The sequence below is a fragment of the Giraffa tippelskirchi genome, chromosome 12 (assembly GCF_054371585.1).
Source record: "Giraffa tippelskirchi isolate mGirTip1 chromosome 12, T2T-mGirTip1v1.2.pri, whole genome shotgun sequence".
NCBI lineage: Eukaryota > Metazoa > Chordata > Mammalia > Artiodactyla > Giraffidae > Giraffa > Giraffa tippelskirchi.
In genome coordinates, this window is record NC_137286.1 from 112,584,936 (window position 1) to 112,608,711 (window position 23,776).

The 23,776-nt window shown below is 37.1% G+C and overlaps 1 protein-coding gene and 1 long non-coding RNA gene across 4 annotated transcripts in view; one reads left to right on the forward strand and one right to left on the reverse strand.

The window, feature by feature from the left end:
* The window catches only part of KLHL1 (kelch like family member 1), a 376,595-nt gene that overhangs the window by 139,342 nt on the left and 213,477 nt on the right, over positions 1 to 23,776 (reverse strand). The window lies entirely within an intron of this gene.
* LOC145528543 (uncharacterized) lies at positions 928 to 18,755 on the forward strand. Its single transcript, XR_014070492.1, has 2 exons — positions 928 to 1,379; positions 15,532 to 18,755. It is a non-coding gene; the product is annotated as an uncharacterized LOC145528543 (long non-coding RNA).

Below are 23,776 nucleotides of genomic sequence, written 5' to 3' on the forward strand. Positions count from 1 at the left end.
ACAAAATCAAATGCACAAATTATTTGTGCTGTATAACCTACTTTTACTACACAGAGAGCATGCAACTCTAATTTTTCAGTAAATCAGAAAATATCAACATTACAAAAAAATGCATTATATCTAGACTTCTTAAAATATAAAATAAAGATATTAAAGAAATATAAATTACAGCAACACTTTTCTATAATGTTAGTGGCTAGAAGTAAAAACGACTATATTAAAAGGTATTCTTTAAGTAAAAGTAACATTGTATTGAAAAGCACAACAGAATCTGTAGAAAGCATTGCAAATACATCTTTCTGTACCTTATATCTGGCTAAAGATCCATTGGAAAATGAAATGCAATATTGAATAAACAAAGAAAGATAAATTTGCCCTTATTGTGGACCAAAGAATTTATTAACTCTTCTAACACTATATCCTTGGGCTATCAAAGTTATGAACTTGCTTACATTCATAAGAGATTGACAAAATTTCATATATCTTATATTATTTCATAGTACTTGAAACTCACTTTGCTATTAGGTGTTGTGCTAAAATAATCAACTCACAGAATTTGAAACTATGAAACAAAGTTGATTCCTATTAGAAGTGACAGTCCCTACAGAACAAATGACAGTTTCATACATGGTCTCTCAAGTTTTCTGCTTGACAAAATAAATAAGAAAAGTGATAAAATATTATCATATTCCATAAACTACAGGAAAAATGATTTTTACTTCAATGTCTTATAAATAGGGGATGCAAATAAAATACTTTTTGCTTTTTTTTTATTTTTATGTGGTTTACTTACCTAAGATATTCTATAAGGAAACAATGATTTAGCAGTCACACTGAGAGTGACCTCAAACCTTGAACCTCTTTAACAGTTAGTGGAAAGTGCTGGTCAAAGGAGAAACTTTGTTTATCACAGAACTTTGTGACATCACAATAAATAAATAGGATTCATAGGTGAGCTCATAGATAGGGCTGTCCCACCTCTCAAGGGAAAACATAAGTCATTTCATGCCTAGAGAAGTTTTCTATGTATTTCCAACCTATCTGATAGATTTTCAAAAACAGAGAGAGAGGAAAATGGACAACCAGGCTCAAACATCGCTTCACTGATTTTCGCAGTCCTTCATCGGTTATTTCAGTATCTGCTTGTGACTGAAACAGCCTAAGCTTGTGCAAGAAAACTAGATCAACCGTGGCCAGAACATCTGCCTGCAGCCTAAAAGAAATTCATCTATATAAGCAGTTAGACCCACATGTTTCACCTGAAATCCTATTAACATTAGATGAAAAGAATTTTAACAAAGAATAGAATCATAAAATTTTAAGAAACTGAAATATCTTCTAGTTCTTTCCACTGGCATACTGATGATTCTGAATAAAAGGTGAGGATGTTATTTTTATTTTTAATTAAGTGAGGAAAGTAGATATGATAGAGCTTTTCATGTTCTCTTTCAGTGCTATCATGTCAAAATGAAAACACAAATTACCAACACTCTAAAACTTACATCTGATATATCTAAATGATACATTTGAATGATTCCTGCTCAAGTATTTGGAAGAAACTATTTACAAAATGAGAAGCAGTTTCATTAGTTTTATTCTGAACACAGAAATATTTGATAGCCTTAAGATGAAAAGTAATTGGCTAAGCTGACAGTACAAATAGACAAGAATAATGACATAATCAAAAGAAGCAGAGCTCACAAAAATTAACTCAAATGATAGTTCCTATTAGTGATAAGTGAAAATAGGTATCATGCATTCATAATTTATTATTAACTTGCATTTATTTAACATGAGTTTGCATTTCTAAGATGGTTTGAAAGGTCAGCATTTCTAAGGCTGAAAGAAGTGATCCTGTGTCCTGTGTGCACTCCACTTTCATCCTGAAAATTTTTATTGCATCCTATGTAGGCTTCAGACCTTGCATTCTTTCATACATTCATTCAGTAAATAGTTCACACCTATTTATTTAGTGTGTGTTTTGCGCCAGGTGCTATAATCCAGCTCTTGAATACCTGCAGCTTCTCTTATCACTAATCTATTCTACTCAAGCCCACCCTTCTCCCCATCCCTTAGAACACCTTCATTAATTTACTCATATCTAGGTTATATTCAAAACCTTCTTTAATTTCTTATTGTTTGTAAGACATTATTCAACAGTCAGATTAGCAAGCCATAAATTTTATAATATAATTCCATTTTAGCTATTCAGCCACTTTCTCTAATACCTTAGGGCACATTATTCTGTATTTCATAATTTAGTTCTTGTGATCTCTTCGTCTCATCTGAATATATTATGGCTTTAGAAAGCAGTGATATAATGTCTTTACCTCTGATGCTTTCATTAAAATATTACCCAATCTTCAGAATCTAGTTTAAGTCCTATTACTTCCATGAGGATTTACCTAATTACTCAAGCCACAGTTGACACAATTTGTTTTTAAATGGCCATATTAGACTTTAATCAATTGCCATCTGTGTAATCACTTAAAGGCTTCATAGTCATACCGACTCATAAACTTATAGAAGATCAAGAAGAATGGGTGGGATCTCTTCTCAGGTATGATTAACAGGGTTATAAGCTACTATGAATGGTTCAATAACTATTTAAGTGATTGATAATTTACTATAGTTAAGAGTGTCTATTAATTTATTTTAAATAATATATTCAGTACTGAAATTTGAAAACATACAGCACACAGGCAAAAATATATTTAATATCACATCTCAAATTACTTGCATGTTAATCATCTTCACAAATACTTATGGTCTTTCAGAAATATCTTTGCTTATCAACCAACCAGACATATATTTCTAAATGATTTATCTCAGATCCATGCTTATTTCCAGTCATAGAAATGAACGTTGCTCAGTTGTGTCCAACTCTTTGTGACCCCATGGATTATACAGTCCATGAAATTCTCCAGGCCAGAATACTGGACTGGGTAGCCATTCCCCTCTCCAGGGAATCTTCCCAACCCAGGTCTCCCTCATTGTAGGCGGATTCTTTACCAGCTGAACCACAAGAGAAGCCCAAGAATGCTAGAGTGGGTAGCCTATCCCTTCTCAAGCAGATCTTCCTGACCCAGGAATTGAACTGGTGTCTCCTGATTGCAGGCAGATTCTTTTCCAACTTACCTATCAGGGAAGCCCTCTTTCCAATCATGGTTAATAGTAAAATTCTATTACACAAATAATTTGGAATCTTGGACATTATGGTAAGGTCATTTTGATTAAATTAAGAAGCATAACTTGAATGTTCCACTGATAATTCAAATCATACATTTATATCTGAACTTGCTCTTTCTTATTATCATTTTCCTTCCTGTATTGGCTTATGTCTTCTACTTTTCATTGGCAGTACAGAGTATGTATTTTTGTATCTGTACTTATGTTTTAAGCCACTTCTGTTTAATCTGATTCCAACTAATTTGGGAAATATGGTATCAATTAATAAATATTCCTCTAATTTTTCTTCCTGTCTGTGATAGTAGATCCACTGGTAATTCTATTTAGCAAAGTTTCTTATTTTCTCAGTCAACTCCACATCCACAGCATCATCAAATAATGTACATTATTGTAATATTGCCTAAAACCCTTCCATTTAACTATTCTCTTTCCTTTCCAGGAGTCACTTTACTGGTTGACAGTCTTATTAGCTCTTTTCTGAATTTCTGAGAATGATTCATAATTTGAGTTCTTGTATATGGCACAAGCAATCACACACAGAATTCATGGTACTCCCACATACTCCCCTAAAATACATACATTTAAAATGTATTGTCTTGCTACCTTGTTTTAATTGCTTACAACTGAAAGTATTTCCTAATGTAATTTAAGTACCTAGTTCAAGCTCATTATACCTCGGCCAACCTTCTACCTCGACAAGGTACTCAAATCATAATCTGATTTCAAACAATTCTGTGTTAAGTAGAATGCTCATGAAATAATAAAATTAATTGTGATCTTCAGTGCTACTCTGGAATTCTGTAAACTTTCTTTTTTTTTTTTCTTTCTTTTTTTTTTTTTTTTTTATAAATTTATTTATTTTAGTTGGGGGCCAATCACCTCACAACATTGCAATAGTTTTTGCCATACATTGACATGAATCAGCCATGGGTTTACATGTGTTCCCCCTCCTGGACCCCCCACCCACCTCCCTCCCCATGTAAACTTTCTAATAAGAAATTTCTCTGACTGAAGAGGTAACACAGACTAACCATAGCTAACAAGTGCAGTCCACTAAGTGTAAGGGTTATTCTTAAATAGCCTTCCTTGACAGAGCTATTACAGCAGGTTGGCCTACACACTATATTGGGAAGAGATAACCACCATAAGCAACGGAAGAGACTGCATTCATTTATTGTCTGGAAAACTGGATCCCCAATTTCAGTAATAACAGGAGCCTAGTATTAATTTTTCATTTTGCGCTAGCCTTAACTCAATTTTCTTTAAATAAGAACCTTTTTTACTTTCTCTCACACTAATTATAAGGTAGCAGTATTTTACTTTCCTCATTTCACTAAGAGAAGATGGAGAAAGAATTTTAATCACACCATATTTGCAGATTCCCAGCTTTCTTTAGATTTGCTCTGATCAAAGCCCAACATACCTCTTTTGATCATCATCAGTGAAATAAGTCCCTGTGAAAACATCAAGGTGGATGCATCTTGCAAGTCAATAAGGGATTTAAATAATTCTCCCAAGTAAAGCAAATTCCACTGGGTATACACTCTGTCTGTAGAGTTTCTAAAGTTTGAGTATGAAATGAGTGGTTCAAACATCCTGACTGAACAAACTTCAGGGATAGGGAAGATAGATACTTATTAATCTTACTACTAAAGGCATGAATATAATTGAAATGTGTCAAATCCTATGCCAGACATTTGGTGCATAAAGTAATATACCACTGCCTAACTTAATTTATAATAGAATTTGTATTATAATGGACTAACCTATACTATAATTTATAATATAATATAATGGAGCATATGGTCATATTTTCTAGTGCTTACAGTTAAGCAAATGTATTAAGCTGACAGATTTTTATCCCACAGTCCAGTTTTCCATTGGTTGACTTTTTCAAAACAGTAATCATTAGACTATTTATTCTTCTGTTTTTTACAGATAACCCTCTTGGGCTTGCATGACAGTGACATGTCATTGCAAAAAATTACATTAATCATTTTAATGTGTAGATACATGCTGGAAGAGAATGTTTAAAGTGATGTTCACTAGATTCAGCAATTCCAATTCTGGGCATTTTTCCAAATGAAGTGAAAACACTAATTTGAAAAGATATCTGCACTCACATTTTCATGGCAGCATTATCTACAATAGCCAAGAAATGGGAGAAACATAAGCATTCATTGATAGATGAATGGATGAGAAAAAAGTGAGATATATAAATCTATATACTTATATTCTCTCTCTCTCTCTCTCTATATATATATATATATATATATGTGTATATATATATATGCTGTTGTCCTTTAGTCACTAAATCGTATCTGACTCTTTTGCAATTCCGTGGACTGTAGCCCACCTCCTCTGTCCATGGGATTCTCCAGGCAAGAATACTGGAGTGGGTAGCCATTTCCTCCTCCAGAGGATCTTTCTGACCCAGGGATCAAACCCATGTCTGTGACTCTTGCATTGGCAGGCAGATTCTTTACCCCTGAGCCACCTAGGAAAACCCACATATATATATATATCACCTTTTCCTCATCCTCTGAATTCTGCCCAGAGACTGCACCGGTCATAACAAACATCCTTTTCAACAACACAAGAGACAGCGTTACACATGGACATCACCAAATGGTCAATACAGAAATCAAATTGATTACAGTATTTGTAGCCAAAGATGGAGAAGCTGTATACAGTCAACAAAAAACAAGACCTGGTGCTGACTGTGGCTCAAATCATCAGCTTTTTTTCATAGCAAAATAATATAGGCCCAAATTAAAGAAAGTAGGGAAAACCATTAGGCCAGACAGTTATGACTTAAATTAAATCCTCTATGAATATGCAGTAGACGTGAGGAATAGATTCAAGGAATTAGATCTAGTAAACAATGGGCCTGAAGAACTATGGACAAAATTCCATAATATTGTACAGGAGGCAGCGAACAAGTCCATCTCAAAGGAAAAGAAAAGGAAGAAGGCAAAGTGGTTATCTGAGGAGGCTTTACAAATAGATGAAGAAAGAAGAGAAGCAAAAAGTAAGGGAGAAAGGGAAAGATTCAGTTCAGTTCAGTTCAGTCACTCAGTCATGTCTGACTCTTTGTGACCCGATGGACTGCAGTACACCAGGCTTCCCTGTCCATCATGAACTTCCAGAGCTTACTCAAATTTAACTAAATGCAGAGTTCCAGAGAATAGGGATAGCATTCCTTAGGCAGGTTGATAGGGAGTTTCCATGGGCCCAGTCACATAGTCACTCATGTTTTGGATTTTATGGCTGTTTGGAATTTATGGCTAATTACCCACAACAGAAGCGAGACTGGGAAACTGGTTAATTGATAATAAAGGAGCCATAGGAACAGGCTCCTTGATGTTGTCAGGAAGACCGAACTTCCTCACAAGATCTAAGGGAAACAAACTGACCTAATGTTAACTGTGCAAGCCTATACAATAGTTATTTTTAGTAACAGGTCAAAAAGTATATAACAAGATGTCTAAAAGGCTAAAGATAGGACTCTCCCTACCCTCTTCTGGTGTCTATACCAGAGATGTCGCTGCTACTTCTTAACTCTAAATAAAACTGTTACTCTGCTGCAAAGGCATGAACGACTGTGTTTCTTTGGTCCTGAAGTGAATTCTTTGTCTCAGAGACCATGAACCCATAGCCGACACCAAACACTGCTGAACAATAGCAAGAAGAGACAAGAAGGCCTTCTTCAATGAACAGTGCAAAAAAATAGAGGAAAATAACAGAAAGGGAAACACTAGAGCTCTCTTCAGGAAAATTAAAAATATCAAGGGAACATTTCACCCAAAGATGGGCACAATAAAGGACAGAAATGGTAGACCTAGTAGAAGCAGAAGAGATCAAGAAGAGATGGAAAGAATACATAGAAGAACTATACAAAAAAGATCCTAATGAACCTGATAACCACAATGGTGTGGTCAGTCATCCAGAGCCAGACATTCTGAAGTGTGAAGTCAAGTGTGACAGCAGGCAACACTGTTGTCATTAGAGCTAGTGGATGTGATGGAATTCCAGTAGAGCTATTTAAAATCCTAAGAGATGCTACTACCAAAGTGCTGCACTCAATATGTCAGCGAATCTGGAAGACCCAGCAGTGGACAGAGGACTGGAAAAGGCCAATCCTAATCCCAGTTGCCAAGAAGGGGAGTACTAAAGAATTCACAGACCAGTGGGCAATTGCACTCATCTCCCATGCTAGCAAGCTCATGCTCAAAATCTTGCATGCTAGGCTGCAACATGACATAAACCAAGAAATCCCAGATTCCCAAGCTGGGTTTAGAAAAGGCAAAGGAACCAGAGATTAAATTGCCAACATTCACTGGATCATAGAGAAAACAAGGGAATTCCATAAAAGCATCTACCAATGTTTCATTGATACGCTAAAGCCTTTGACTGTGTGGATCATAACAAATTGTGGAAAACTCTTAAAGAGATGGGAATACCAGACCATCTAACCTGTCCTGAGAAACTTGTGTGTGGGTCAAGAAGCAATAGTTACAGCTCTATATGGGAGAACTGATTGGTGCAGGATTGAGAAAGGAGTACAAGGCTATTTGTTGTCACCCTGTTTATTTAACTTATACACTGAGCACATCATGAGAAAAACCAGGTGGGATGAGTTAAAATCTAGAATCAAAATTGGTGGGAGAAATATCAACAACCTCAGATATGTGGATGACACCACTCTTATGGCAGAGAGTGAACAGGAACTAAAGAATTTCTTGATAAAGGTGAAGGAGGGGAGTGAAAAAACTGGTTTAAAACTAATATTAAAAAAAAACAACTTAAATCATGACATCTTGCTCCATCATTTAATGTCAAATAGAATGGAAAAAAGTGGAAGTAGTGACATATTTCCTCTTCTTGGGCTCTAAAATCACTGCAGATGGTGACTGCAACCATGAAATTAGATGATTGCTTCTGGCAGGAACCCTAGACAGTGTGTGGAGAAGCAAATATATCACTTTGCTGACTAAAGGTCCATATACTCAAGACTGTGGTCTTTCCAGTGGTCACATATGGATGTGAGAGCTGGACCATAAAGAAGGCTGAGCATGAAAGAATTGATACCTTTGAACTGTGGTGCCGGGGAAGACTCTTGAGAGTCCCCTGGACAGCGAAGAGATCAAACTAGTCAATCTTAAAGGAAATAAACCCTGAATACTCATTGGAAGGACTGATGCTGAATCTGAAGCTTCAATATTTTGGTCACCTGATGGGAATAGTTGACTCATTGGAAAAAAAACCTGATGCTGGGAAGGATTGAAGGCAGAAGGTGAAGAGGGCATCAGAGGATGAGATGGCTGGATGGCATCACCAATGCAATAGATATGAACATGGATAAACTCCAGGAGATGGTGAGAGACAGGGAAGCCTTATGTGCTGTAGTCCAGGGGTTGTGAACAGTCAGATATGACTGGGTGACTGAAAACAACAAATGTATATGCATACATACATACAGCCCTAAAAAAGAAGAAAACTTTGCTATTTATGACAAATGACTTTCAGAGCATCAGGTTAAGAAAAATAAGTCAGATGGAGAATAAAGAGATATACTATATGATCCCAATTATATGTGAGTCTAAATAACACACAAACAAACAAGAAATGAATGCATAGGTCCAAATACTTATGGTGGTTTCCAAGGCACCTTCCAAGGGGGAAGATGGAGACATGGGAGAAGGTGATCAAAAGGTACAAGCTTCCAGTTATGAAATAAATAAGTCCTTGCAGCAGTAAGGATATAACTAAAACTCTTTTACTATTAGTAAAAGTATGTAATGTAAAGCATGGTGACCATAGTTAATAACACTCCATCACATATTTGAAAGTTTAGATTCCATCAGGACCCAGACTACAGTGGGTGGAAAGAAGCATCTCTATCATTGTAAAGAAATGTAGTTATCCTCCTTCAACAGGCACCATCAATGGAAGGAAGATTGGTGTGAGACCCCGTGAGAGGGAAGAGACTGCCCCCAACAAGAACTTTAAAATTCCAATTTACTGAATAGTCACCTGAAAGTTGTAGTTACAAACCATATAATTTTTAACTTTTCTAAATACTAAGTATAAATTATTCTGCCATCAGGAGGATTAGAAGCTTAAAAACAAGATGACATCAGTTATAAGAATTAAACGACTTCTCTCTTTGTAGAAATGTGAGTTAAAATGATTGCCTCTGACATCCAGGAGAGGCCATTTAATTAACTGGTGCAATAAACACTCATCATGTTCATACTGTTTTAGAGACTCTGTCTTAGGAACATAATCATAAATAGAATTATTTTCTGAACTACAAGGTGTCATAATTTACAAAGAAAAAGAGATGCAGCAGTAAGAATATAACTAAACTCTTTTAAACTCGTTAGCAAAAGGTTACTAACAGATATAGAAACAAAGTACTCTAGGAAACAGGAAGATGCAGTCAGTCAGTAGCTATATGGAAAGAAATATTTACAACAGTAGGTCTTCCTTAAACTGAATCAATAAGGATAGATACCTCATTGTCAAGCATGAAAAAGAGTGAAAGATGTTTCACTAAGAAAACTCATAGACCAGAGGAATGAAAGGAAATCATGTAGAACATCTTGTTTACTGAGATGTTATTCTTTATAAAACACACCTCCTCTACCTGTCCCCCATCTCTTCTCTCTCATCTTTTTCTCTATTTCTATTTCATTCATCTACACATTTATCCATCCACTCACTCTTTAATCCTTGTATCTGAAGTTATATAAACATATAACCTGAACATACTATTGGATTTCCTCATTCTGCCTTTCAAATCCACAGGACAATACTTTTAATTTGAGCTTAAAAATATATCCTGAATATATTCACTACTACCATCCTGGGACAGTCTCTTACCATCATCACCTGGAGAATTTTAATACCTCCTAACTAGTAAATCTGCTTCCAGGTTTCCTTCTTAGTGTTGATTATTTCTCATTTGCTTCCCCATTTTCATTTTGCATTATTATGTCCTTTTCAGTTCCTTACAATACTGAACCTTTTGAAAATATATCTCCTTGCTCCTTTTGGACTTGCTCTTGTTTGGGTCCAACAAATGGGATTTACAAGCAGGAACTCAGAAGGTGGAAGCAAAGATGAGAACATGTCTTCTCTACTTCCTGTGTGATGTGGCTATCTCTTTATGAGGAAAGTTAAAGTAGGGGAGCCTCTCTGCCATAGCCCCATATCTGGACTTTGTAATAAGGTTTCCTCTATCATCCCCATAATTCAAGGCCTCTGAATCCTCAATATCCCTTGGTCATTTCTTCAAAACTGGCCACATCTTTGTAAGTAGTGCCTTTATTAATATATTTTCATAAGAGTCATTGTCGATGAGTTTTAACTCATGTTGGAATATTAACTATTTCTCTACTATATATATATATATATATATATATATATATATATATATATATTTCAGACATTAGCTAAAACAATCCTTTAAAGATCTAATTACTCTCTACTTTTGAATCCACTGGAATGTTTCCACAATAAGAATTAAGAAAAAAAATAATGCATCTGTGACCTTCATTTAAAATCCTACAGTAACTTTTTTATTAATTGAATTAAAAGTTAAAATATGTATGACTCACTACAAGCCCTATATTATCCCTTTCTGGTCACTGGTGACCTCATCTTCTGCGCCCCTGGCACCTTGTCCAAAGAACTCTAGTTATCTTGCCTCTTTGTTGTTGTTGTTCAGTCTCTGACTTTGTGGGACCTCATGGACTGTAGCACACCGAGCTCCTCTATTCTATACTATCTCATGGAGTTTGCTCAAATTCATGTCCATTGAGTCGGTGATGCCATCCAACCATTTCATCCTCTGTAGTCCCCTTCTCCTCCTGCCTTCAGTCTTTCCCAGCATCAGGGTCTTTTCAGCTGAGTCAATTTTTGCATCAGGTGGCCAAAGTATTGGAGTTTCAGCTTCAGCATCAGTCCTTCCAATGAATATTCAGGGCTGATTTCCTTTAGGATGAACTGGTTGGATCTCCTTGCCATCCAAGGGACTTGAAAGAGTCTTCTTCAGTGCCACAGTTTGGAAGTAGCAATTCTTCTTTATGGTCCAACTCTCACATTCAGACATAAATATTGCAAAAGTCAGGAGAAATATCAACAACCTCAGATATGCAGATGATACCACTCTAATGGCAGAAAGCAAAGAGGTACTGAAGTGCCTCTTGATGAAGGTGAAATAGGAGAGCGAAAAAGCTGCTTAAAAATCAACATTAAAAAATTTAAGATCATGGCATCTGGTCCCATCAATTTATACAAATAAATAGGGAATAAGTGGAAACAGTAACAGATTTTTTTTCTTGAGCTCCAAAATCACTGCAGACGATGACTGCAGCCATGAAATTAAAAGATTCTTGCTCCGTGGAAGAAAAGCTGTGACAAATCTAGACAGTGTAGTAAAAAGCAGAGACATCACTTTACTGGCAAAGGTCCATATAGTCAAAGCTATTGTTTTTCCAATAGTCATGTACAGATGTGAGAGCTGGCTGAGCACTGAAAAATCGATGCTTTTGAATTGTGATGCTGGAGAAGATTCCTGAGTGTCCTTTGAACAGCAAGGAGATCAAGCTCATCAATCCTAAAGGAAATCAACCCTGAATATTCATTGGTAGGACTGATGCTGAAGTTGAAGCCCCAATACTTTGGCCACCTGATGTGAAAGGCTGAATCATTGGAAAAGATCTCGATGCTGGGAAATATTGAGGTCAGGAGGAGAAGGGGAAATCAGGTGATGAGGCGGTTGGATGGCATCACTGACTCAGTGGACATGAGTTTGAGCAAACTCCAGAAGAGAGTGAAGGACAGGGAAGCCTGCCGTGCTGCAGTTCATGAGATCACAAAGAGTCAGACACGTAAATGAAAAACAAAAGCAATTGGAAAAACTATAGCTTTGACCATAGTGACATTTGTCGGCAAAGTGATGTCGCTGATTTTCAATGTACTGCCTAGGTTTGTCAAATTTCTTTCCAAGAAGCATGAGTCTTTTAATTTCATGGCTGCAGTCCCTGTCTGCAGTGATTTTGGAGACCAGGAAAATGAAATCTTTCACTGCTTCCACTTTTTCTCCATCTATTTGACATGCAGTAATGGCTGGAAGAAACACAAGCTGGAATAAAGACTACCGGGAGAAATATCAATAACCTCAGATATGCAGATGACACCACCCTTATGGCAGAAAGTGAAGAAGAACTAAAGAGCCTCTTGATGAAAGTGAAAGAGGAGAGTGAAAAAGTTGGCTTAAAGCTCAATGTTCAGAAAACTAAGATCATGGCACCTAGTCCCATCACTTCATGGGAAATAGATGGGGAAACAGTGTCAGACTTTATTTTTTGGGCTCCAAAATCACTGCTGATGGTGATTGCAGCCATGAAATTAAAAGACACTTACTCCTTGGAAGGAAGGTTATGGCCAACCTAGATAGCATAATTAAAAGCAGAGACATTACTTTGCCAACACAAGTCCATCTAGTCAAGGCTATGGTTTTTCCAGTGGTCATGTATGGATGTGAGAGTTGGACGGTGAAGAAAGCTGAGCACTGAAGAATTGATGCTTTTGAACTGCGGTGTTGGAGAAGACTCTTGAGAGTCCCTTGGACTGCAAGGAGATCCAATCAATCCATCCTAAAGGAGATCAATCCTGGGTGTTCATTGGAAGGTCTGATGTTGAAGCTGAAACTCCAAAACTTTGGCCACCTCATGCGAAGAGTTGACTCATTGGAAAAGACCCTAATGCTGGGTAGGATTGGGGGAAGGAAGAGAAGGGGATGACAGAGAATGAGATGGTTGGATGGCATCACTGACTCGATGGACATGGATTTGGGTAGATTCTGGGAGTTGGTGATGGATAGAGAGGCTTGGCTTGCTGCAATTCATGGGGTCGCAAAGAGTCAGACACGACTGAGCAACTGAACTGAACTGAATGGGACAGGATGCCATGATCTTTGTTTTTTGAGTGTTGAGTTTTAAGCCAGCTTTTTCACTCTCCTCTTTCACCTTGATCAAGGGGCTCTTTAGATCCTCTTCACTTTCACTTTCTGTAATTGATTGGTATCATCTGCATATATGAACCCACTCCATTCTTCTTGCCTGGAGAATCCCAGGGACAGGGGAGCCTGGTGGGCTGCTGTCTTTGGGGTCGCACAGAGTCGGACACAACTGAAACGACTTAGCAGCAGCAGCATATCTGAAGTTGTTGATATTTCTCCTGGCCATCTTGATTCCAGCTTGTGATGCATTCAGACTGGCATTTCACATGATATACTCTGCATTTAAGTTAAATAAACTGAATGACAATATACAGCCTTAATTCACTCCTTTCTCAATTTTGAACTAATCAGTTGTTCCATGCCCAGTTCTAACAGTTGCTCCTTATCCTGCATACAGTTTTCTCAGGAAACAGGTGCTTTCCTATGTGATAATTTTCCATAGATTGTCATGATGCACACAGTCAAAGGCTTTAGAGTAGTCAGTGAATCAGAAGTAGTTGTTTTCCTGAAATTCTCTTGCTTTCTCCATGATCCAATGAATCTTGGCAATTTGATCTCTGGTTCCTCTGCCTTTTCTAAACCCAGTCTGTACTTCTGGAATTTCTCAGTTCATGTACGGTTGAAGGTGAGCCTCACGGATTTTGAGCAAAAGCTTACTAGCGTGTGAAATGAGCATTATTGTATCATAGTTTGGATATTCCTTGACATTGCCTTTGTTTGGAATTGGAATGAAAGCTGATCTTTTCCAGTACTGTGGCCACTGCTTAGTTTTCCAAACTTGCTAACATGTTGAGTGCAGCACGTTAGCAGCAACTGTAAATTGCTGTAAATAACAGCAACTTTAAGGACTGTAAATATCTCAGCTGTAATTCTGTTACGTCCACTAGCTTTGTATGTAGTAATGCTTCCTAAAGCCCATTTGACTTAACCCTCCAGGATGACTGGCTTTAGGTGAGTGACCACACCATCATGATTATCCCAGTCATTAAGACCTATTTTGTAAAGTTCTTGTGTGTATTCTTGCCACTCTTCTTAATCTCTTCTGCTTCTATTAGGTCCTTACAGTTTATGTCCTTTCCATGCCAATTTTTGCTTGAAATATTTCCAGTTTTCCTGATAAAAATCTGTTTTTCTCATTCTATTGTTTTCCTCTATTTCTTTGCATTGATCACTGAGGAAGGCTTTCTTATCTCTCCATTCTATTCTCGGAATTCAGCATTCAGTTAGGTATATCTTTCCATTTCCCTCTTGTCTTTCACTTCTCTTCTTACCTTAGCTATTTGTAAAGCCCTCTCAGACAACACTTTGCTCTCTTGCATTTCTCTTTCTTCAGGATGATTTTGGTCACTACCTCCTGAACAACATAACAAACTTCCATCCGTAGTTCTTCAAGCTCTCTGTTGTTCAAGTTCTGTTAATTTTAAAAGTTAGAGAGGATCTAGGAAAATATACGTTAATATAACATAGAACAATTTGTTGTCATATTTTTAAAATATATTAATTCCTATATGATTCTAATTGAATGATGACTTGTTTCAGAATTACAATTCTGGTTACAATTCTCTTTCAATTCTGGTTTCCTCGGTGTGTATGCCCAGCAGTGGGATTGCTGGGTCATATCATATGTCTTAATTGAAAACAAGTTGATGAAATTTAGCAAAGCATAAATTAGCTTTTGTTCTATGATATTCATGGGGGAGGGGCATAGTTTATAAATTCCAGTCAGTTTCTTATTTCCCGTGGGTAATCTCATCCATAGGAGAATTCTGATCACTATACATAGAGAATACTAAAATTCCAGTCACCAGGGAGAGAAAAGATGTTTCTTACTAGCAGCTTAAACTATTTCAGAAGGGTCTCAAGGACTACAAGCCATTAAATATTATTCTATGTACTGCTCTCTAGACTTTTTATTGTATCTTGCCAAATAAGTGAAGTCACCTCATGAGCCTAGAGGGAATGAATTGCTTTCAAGTTTTAGCATCCAGATTATTTTCAAGGGAAGTTTAAGTTTCCCTGTTTTAATCTTTCTACCTCTCCAGCCTTGCAGGCAGATTCTTTACCATTTGAGCCACCAGGGAAGATCAGTCATACATTTCTATGCTTTTGCTTCTGAATTCTTAAAGAATTCAGAATGATTTTTATATCTATTCACATTTTGCTAATGCTTCAATTTATTGATTGACATAATTTTATCAGTTTGAAAAATAGTTTCAATGGTTTTTCTCCTAATACATATCTATTCAGCATGTTACAAAGAGATTTATGACTTTTATATTTGGTCGATATAACTTCTTATCATTCCCTAGAAAAGAAGATTAAGAAGAGAGCAAACAATTCAAGACAATAAGCAATGAATATTTGATTCAGAGGAAGGGATTCTTGGCGAAGAAGAAATTTTTTTCTACTCTACTAGGCTCTTCCAGCTGGCCAAAGAATTAAATTGATGAGACAGATTAACAGGAGAAAATCAAACAAAAGTTTAATAACATATACACATGAGAGATGCCCAGGAAATCTAGCTCACTGAAATGGCTGAAACCCTCATCTTTTTTTTTTTTTTTTTTAATAGTTTTTGCCATACATTGACATGAATCAGCCATGGGTTTACATGTGTTCCCCCTCCTGGATCCCCCACCCACCTCCCTCCCCATCCCATCCTTCTGGATCATCCCATTGCCCCGGCCCTGAGCCCTTGTCTCATGCATCGAACATGGAATGGTGTTCTGTTTCACATATGATAATATACATGTGAAACCCTCATCTTAAATATCATCTTCAGCTAAAGACAGAAGACATCTGAGGTCCTGGTTTGTGTCTTCAAAGAGGAGGAAGGCAATTCATATGGAGATGGAAAAGCAAATGTTTGGTAAATAAATGTTTTCTGGGCAGTGTAGAAACTACTACAGGACACAGAGAAATTTTAACTAACAAACTTCACTAGGTTCCTCCCTGTCTGCACCCCAAGTTCATACTATAGTTCTCTGTGGTGGCAACTCTTTTCCTGGAACAAGGTCTCTATGTACATTCTTCAGGCAGTTAACAAGAAGATCAAAAATTCTTCCTTAGGGTTTTGGGCTTTACAAATAACCAGTCTACATTAACCCTCAGGCCAGAGAGACACATTTTGGGGTGGCAAAATTTGTTGTCCTACAGAGCAATACTGCTGCTGCTGCTGCTAAGTCACTTCAGTCGTGTTTGACTATGTGCAACCCCATAGACGGCAGCTCACCAGGCTCCCCTGTCCCTGGGATTCTCCAGGCAACAACACTGGAGTGGGTTGCCATTTCCTTCTCCAATGCATGAAAGCAAAAAGTGGAAGTGAAGTTGCTCAGTCGTGTCCGACTCTTAGCAACCCCATGGACTGCAGCCTACTAGGCTCCTCCGTCCATGGGATTTTCCAGGTAAGAGTACTGGAGTGGGGTGCCATTGCCTTCTCCACAGAGCAATACAGTCTTTCATATATTTTATGTAGTAATATGATAAATATTTCTAAGAAACTTGATAGAGAAACAAATTATATACAAGTTGTGATTAGATGGGGAAAATTGAGGTAGAGGGAATTTGGTATTCATATCTATGAATTATGTAATACATATGTACAATTTCAATGTTTTCACAAAAAAAAAATTAAAACAGGTAGATCCAAGAATAAAATCTTGAATTTGGGATTCCAAGGTTCCACTTTAGCAAAATGCTCATGGAGGTAGAGCATATGCTTTAATGACTACACCTAGGATATATAAAAAAATTCTTCAAGATGCTTTTATTCAAAAGTATACTTTCACAAAGCATATTTTAACAGTGACATTGTCATGTATCAAAGTTAATTTTATTGTCATTAAATATTCCTTAGGCTATGGTTTTTCCAGTAGTCATATATGGATGTGAGAGTTGGACTGTGGTGTTGGAGAAGACTCTTGAGAGTCCCTTGGACTGCAAAGAGATCCAACCAGTCCATCCTAAAGGAGATCAACCCTGGGTGTTCATTGGAAAGACTGATGTTGAAGCTGAAACTCCAATACTTTGGCCACCTCATGCGAAGAGTTGACTCATTGGGAAAAACCCTGATGCTGGGAAGGATTGGGGGCAGGAGGAAATGGGGATGACAGAGAATGAGATGGCTGGATGGCATCACCGAGTTGATGGACGTGAGTTTGGGTGAGCTCCGGGTGTTGGTGATGGACAGGGAGGCCTGGCGTGCTGCGATTCATGGGGTCACAAAGAGTCTGACATGACTGAGCAACTGAACTGAACTGAACTGATGATCATCAGATTATCACAAGTCACTAAGGTAAGTATAAACCTAAACTCAATACAAAGTGAATTTTTATACTTGGTGTTTGGAATAAATTGTGCCCTCCCCAAATTTATATGTTGAAGCTCTAAACATAAAAATGGCTACAGTTGAAGACAGGGCATTTAAGAAGATAATTAAGGTTAAATGAGGCTTCCCTTGTGGCTCACCTGGTAAGGAATCTGCCTGCAATGTGGGAGATTTGGGTTTGATGACATCATAAAGATGTCATAAATGTTAAATGACATCATAAAGGTTGCATAACATCATAAAGATGGAGCCCTAACCAGAGAGATCTGGTGTCTTTATGTCTGTAAAAGAAGAGGAAGATATATCAGAGCATATGCACCCTCCTCCCACTCTCATCCCTCTCAGAGAAAAGGCCACACAACAAGAAGACGATTGACTGTCTGGAAGCCAGGAAGAGATCTCACCAGAATTCCATTTTCTGGTACCTTGATCTTAGACTTATAGCCTCTGGAATTGTGAGAAAATAAATTTCTGCTATTTAAGTCACATAGTCCATAGGATTTTGTTATGGCAGATCAAACCAACTTCATATTTGTGATTTTCTTGAGTGTCCCTTGGATAGAAAGGAGATCCAACCAGTTCATCCTAAAGGTAATCAGTCCTGAATATTCATTGGAAGGACTGATGTTGAAGCTGAAACTCCAGTACTTTGGCCACCTGATGCAAAGAACTAAATCATTTTAAAAGATTCTGATGCTGGGAAGATTGAAGGTGGAGAAGAATGGGACAACAGAGTATGAGATGATTGGATGGCATCATTGACTCAATGGACATGAGTTTGAGCCAATTCCGTAAGTTGGTGATTGACAGGGAGGCATGGCATGTTGCAGTCCATGGGGTCACAAAGAGTTGGACACGACTGAGCCACTGAACTGAACTGAATATTAAAAGAAAGATAGAGGTAAGCAAAATGCAAAGTACTTATAAGATATTTCATTTACCTCTAATTATTTTCTATTGAGAGTTGAATGAATTCTGTAAACAAATTTCATGGAGAGCCTAAGAGTTGACCAAAAATAGGACTTGGCTAAAATGAAAAAGGACTTCAATTTGCAAGACTGCTTTATATTTGATATTGCAATGTTTATCACATTTCATGATCCCTAAATAAGATAGTCTTTATTATCACAGAAGTACTAAGTGAATGGATTATCTGATTTTATTTCAGCTGTCATTTTGACAATGCAAATAAATACTCACATTCCATTTCTATTGAATGATGCAAATACCCACATTCCTTTGTTTTTGCAACACTGGATTTCCCATTCCCTGCTGATTCCTCTCAGGACATCTTTATTTGTATATTATGCATTCACCTCATCCTAACAGTCAAAACAGCTTAATGACCAATACAGTTATGTGTATTAATATTTGTTTCAGTCAAAAGACAGAGTCATGAAATACTCAAGCATCATCTTCAGTCAATGTCATTTTTTTTTTACATAAGCATTCTTTTTCTGAAAAAATAGTATTATTTTTCTGACATTCTCCTCTTAGTCTGTGGACTTTACATATGCAAAGAACATGGCCTTGAGTATATAAAAACTGTCAAGGTCACAACAAGGAGAAAATGGATTCCCTTCTACTCTTTGAAGAGGAATCATAGAGCTTGATATTCTGTGCTATTAATCATCTGACAGAATACTCTAAATGAAAATGCTAGATTAATAAGAAAAACATTAATTATATATGTTCTTTTCATATATAAATATGGATCCTGGACCCAGGGATCAAACCCGCATCTCCTGCAATGCAGCACATTCTTTACTCCTGAGTCACCAGGGAAACCCATAAATATGCATGAAAAAAGTGAAAATGAAAGTGCTAGTCACTCAGTTGTGTCTGACTCTTTGCAACCTGTGTACTGCAGCCGACCAGGTATCTCTGTCCTTGGAATTCTCCAAGGAAGATACTGGAATAGGTAGCCATTCCCTTCTCCAGGGAATCTTCCTAACCCAGGAATTGAATCCACTTTTCCAGTATTTCAAATAAATTCTTTACCATTTGAGCCACCAGGGTAGCCCATATGTCTATCTGTCCATCAACATATGGGCTTCCTAGGTGGTGCTAGTGGTAAAGACCCCACCTGTGAATGCAGGAGACATAAAAGACCCGAGTTTGATCCCTGGGTCAGGAAGATCCTCTGGAGGAGGGCAAGGCAACCCACTCCATTATTCTCTCTTGGACAATCTTCATGGATAGAGGAGCCTGGTGAGATACAGTCCATAGGGTCTCAAAGAGATGGTCACGACTGAAGAGACTTAGCACACATGTACATCAATACATACATATGCACATATATACACAAGGGCTCTCCTTGTTGCTCAGAGGTAAAGAATCTACCTGCAATGCAGGAGACACAGGTTTTATTCCTAGGTTGGCATGATTCCCAGGAGAAGGAAGTGGCAACCTTCTTCATTATTCCTGCCTAGGAAATTCCATAGGGAGGAGCCTGACGGGCCACAGTCCATGGGGACACAATAGCCAGACACAATCACCATCACTATATACACATTAAAAAAAAAAAAACAACACCTGAAATTCCTGCAAAATATGCTAAAATAAAGTAATTTCAAACTGACCAAGTTTTAATTGACTAGCTTTCATCATGGTGAATTAAGATATATTAATACTTCACTTGTGTTTTGTATGTTTTTGAATATTTAATCCTAGCTTTACATAAAAATTTGAGTTTAATTTTTCAGATACATTTACTGTTCAAGAAAAAAGTCACACCCAGAAGATAAAGACTAGTTAGTAAAGTGTAGAGTAATCTGTTTAAAATTTGGCTATAAAAGACATTAATAAACAACTATTTTAAAAAATCCTTTGTATTGCAAGAGACAGTGTTTAGGTATCCAATGTGTGTCAGATACTGAAGATAAAATCTTAAGGAACTTACATGGATTAGGCCACATAAACACATACCTCTAAGTAACCTAAATAAAATGTTACCACTGCTAGGAATGGAGTTAAAAAGGGGTGGTATAAGAGCATCTTGAGGAGCACCCATTTCTGAAAATGAGTAGAAGTCATCAGGGAAGTGCCTCATAGGATAGTCAACCCCAAATTGAGTTTTTAATGGTGAAGCAGGTAAGCTAGTCAAGCACATGCATGTCTGAGTATGAGGTTCAGGTTATGGACACAGAGGTAAGAAGGCTTGTCATGTGTTAAACCAGAAAAAAAAAGTTTTTTTAAATATTCTACTGCTCTGAATGAGTAGACTAATAACTATAGGAAAGAAGATTGTAACAAAGAATGTAATGCAATGGATGTTATATGCTATATATGTATCTGATGTGTGTGTTCCAAAGCTAATGAACATTATAATTAAACATGTGTTTTAAAACTTTCACTTTGAAAGCATTGTGAAGAATAGATATAAGGCAGGAAGTAGATGGCCCCCTCCAGGTAAAGTGATTAGAGATTCACTCCCTGTGAGACGAAACTCCAAGATGAGAATAGCAGGACAATTAAGAGAGGAGGCTGGGTCATGCCCAGACCACATATTTCTCATTCTCAAAATCAGGAGACCTCAGTGACTACACATGTGCAAAAGGACTCCTTGGAGGTCAAAGGGGAATGATGCTAACTAATGCCAGGCTACCCATAGGCCTTTGCCATAGGATCTATCTTAGCTAAGAAATGCATGTGCGCACATGAGAGGATCCTGAGATATACCAAAATTGGACTATGAACTAGGCAAATTGAGATGACTGGCCAAAGGAAAGCTGGAAGAAATGAGGGATACAAGTAATTAAAACTGTCATGAGGGCTCAACTCAGCGACTTTCTCTCTGAGTCCACCAATGCGTCTATCCACATGTACTGTACTCTTTTTCTTCCTAATAAGTACTTTACTTGTTTCACTACTTTCCCTCTTCATGGGAATTCTTTTCTGCGAAGCCATAGAGCTAAGACCCTTATCATTGACCACTGGTCTAGTGTCTAGAATCTGGTGCTCTCACTGCTGCGATCCAGCCTCAATCTGTGGCTGGGAACCCAAGCTCTACTTCAAGCCTGTGCAGGTTGAGACCTCCTGAGATCAGGTACACGTGGAGAATCATGGGGTTAAGCAATTAAGATGGAATCCTTTGCAAAAAAATGATAAATCATAATCTAAAGACAATGAGAGTATACAGGGAAAGGAAACGGCAGGTTTTTTAAAGAAAATGTATGGACTTCCCTGACGGCTCAGATGATAAAGAATTCACCTGCAATACGGGAGACCTGGGTTCGATCCCTGGGTTGGGAAGATACCCTGGAGAAGGGAATGGCTACCCACTCCAATATTCTGGCCTGGAGAATTCCATGGACAGAGGAACCTGGTGGGCTATTGTCCACGGGGTCGCAAAGAGTTGTACACGACTGAGCGAGGTATCTATCTATATTTACAAAAAAAAAAAAAAATCCACTCCTAAAAAATTGACCAGTCAGTGGAAATGGACATGAATCTTTTAAATAGATCTTATTTAATAGCATGAGGTGGAAACTAATGGTCAGAATCAAGTTCATCTTTTCCTGTTGTAACACATGAATGTTATGAGTGACTACTCCCTCAGACCAGATTTCAGGTGTTCATTGTGATTAAATATTCATCACTCCCTAAATCTTTACCATATATTTTCCATCTCTTGTTCTTAACCTCCTCTTGAAGAAAGTACAGCACTCATGCTGAATTTGTAGCAAATTGGGAAGTTGTTTAATGGTTTGGAAAACTCCTACAGCTGACTGAATCGAGAATAACACACTCATTATTATTTATGACTCTATTTCCAGGGTCTTTATAGGTCAGCTTATTGAATTCACTGAATATGCTGCTTTTACAGTTCAGCAAAGCCAATTTAGCAGACTACTTTGTGGTAGACAGACTCATAGAAGTGAAAGAAAGCCAATTTCTTTAAATATAAGCACATCTTAGAACACCCTTAATTTAGGATAATATACTCTAAATGAAAATCTAGTGTTTACTGACCTTTGCCATTAAAAATTCCAAAACTTTCACAAATAAAACCACTCAGAAAAGTGCTTCCCTATATGTTCAATAGATCATTCTTTCCATGACTTCAATAGCCTTTTCTTGAAATAAGCATTCTTCAGAAAAGCCAGTAATTCCATGACTTAGAATTATGTGGCTTTCTTAACTAATATACTATTGTGACAATCTGCATTGTGAAATTTTAAAATAGGGATATAGAAAGATGGGTTTATAAACTTTTTTTTTTTTTTTAGCATGAAACGTATTTGTGATATATACCTTTAAATACTATTAGTCCAGGAACAACCACTGGGAAATGCTAGTCTAGAACAATTCATTGAAAATATTTCAGAGACTTAAATGTAGAGGTAATAAGAAGATTTAATCATAGAAAATACACCATGTTTTTGTTGCTGTTTTAGTAATTTTGTGATTTCATCCTCAACATTAACAACATTAACAACATTTTTTCCTGTGAGAAATATGGGATATTTTAGCTTTAAAGATCACATATTTCATTCTTACAGTTATTTTATATGTATTTAATCTGACCAAGTATTCAAAGAAGCTACCCTGGAGGATCAGACAGTAAAGAATCTGCCTGCAGTGATGGAGACCTGGATTCAATCTCCTGGGTCAGGAAGATGGCAACCCACTCCAGTATTCTTGCCTGGAGAATTCCATGGACAGAAGAGCCAGGTGGGCTACAGTCCATGGGGTCACAAGAATTGAACATGACTGAGAGACTAATACACACACAAGTATTGAATAATATGTAACTCTAAGCTGTCTGAGGTACTAGAAGAAAAATAAAAGTGTTAACTGTGGAATTGTGAAGGATTTGAATTTTGCAGAAGCACCATATTTTGAATGTATAACTTCAGGTACTATGTTTTATTAAAATCCAGATGGAAATAAAAACAAAGAAACTTCTTAACACAGTCTATTAAATATTTTTTGTGTGAAATACTATTTTAAATATTTTGTGAAAGTAAATATGCTTTTAAGTATAGTAGTACTGGTCAGGAATTCTATAATACATGATAATTTTAAAATAAATAATGAAAATGTTAATTTTTTATCTACTTTCTCTTCTGTTTTCACTTTTTGTTTGTCACTGATTAACTCTCACTGCCCTCTGACACAATTCTTATTTAAGTTAGTTATGTTGGTTCCTAATCATAGCAGGAAAATGAGACATATACATGTAGCCATGTCCTTTGAACCATACCAGAGAAGACTTTACTGAT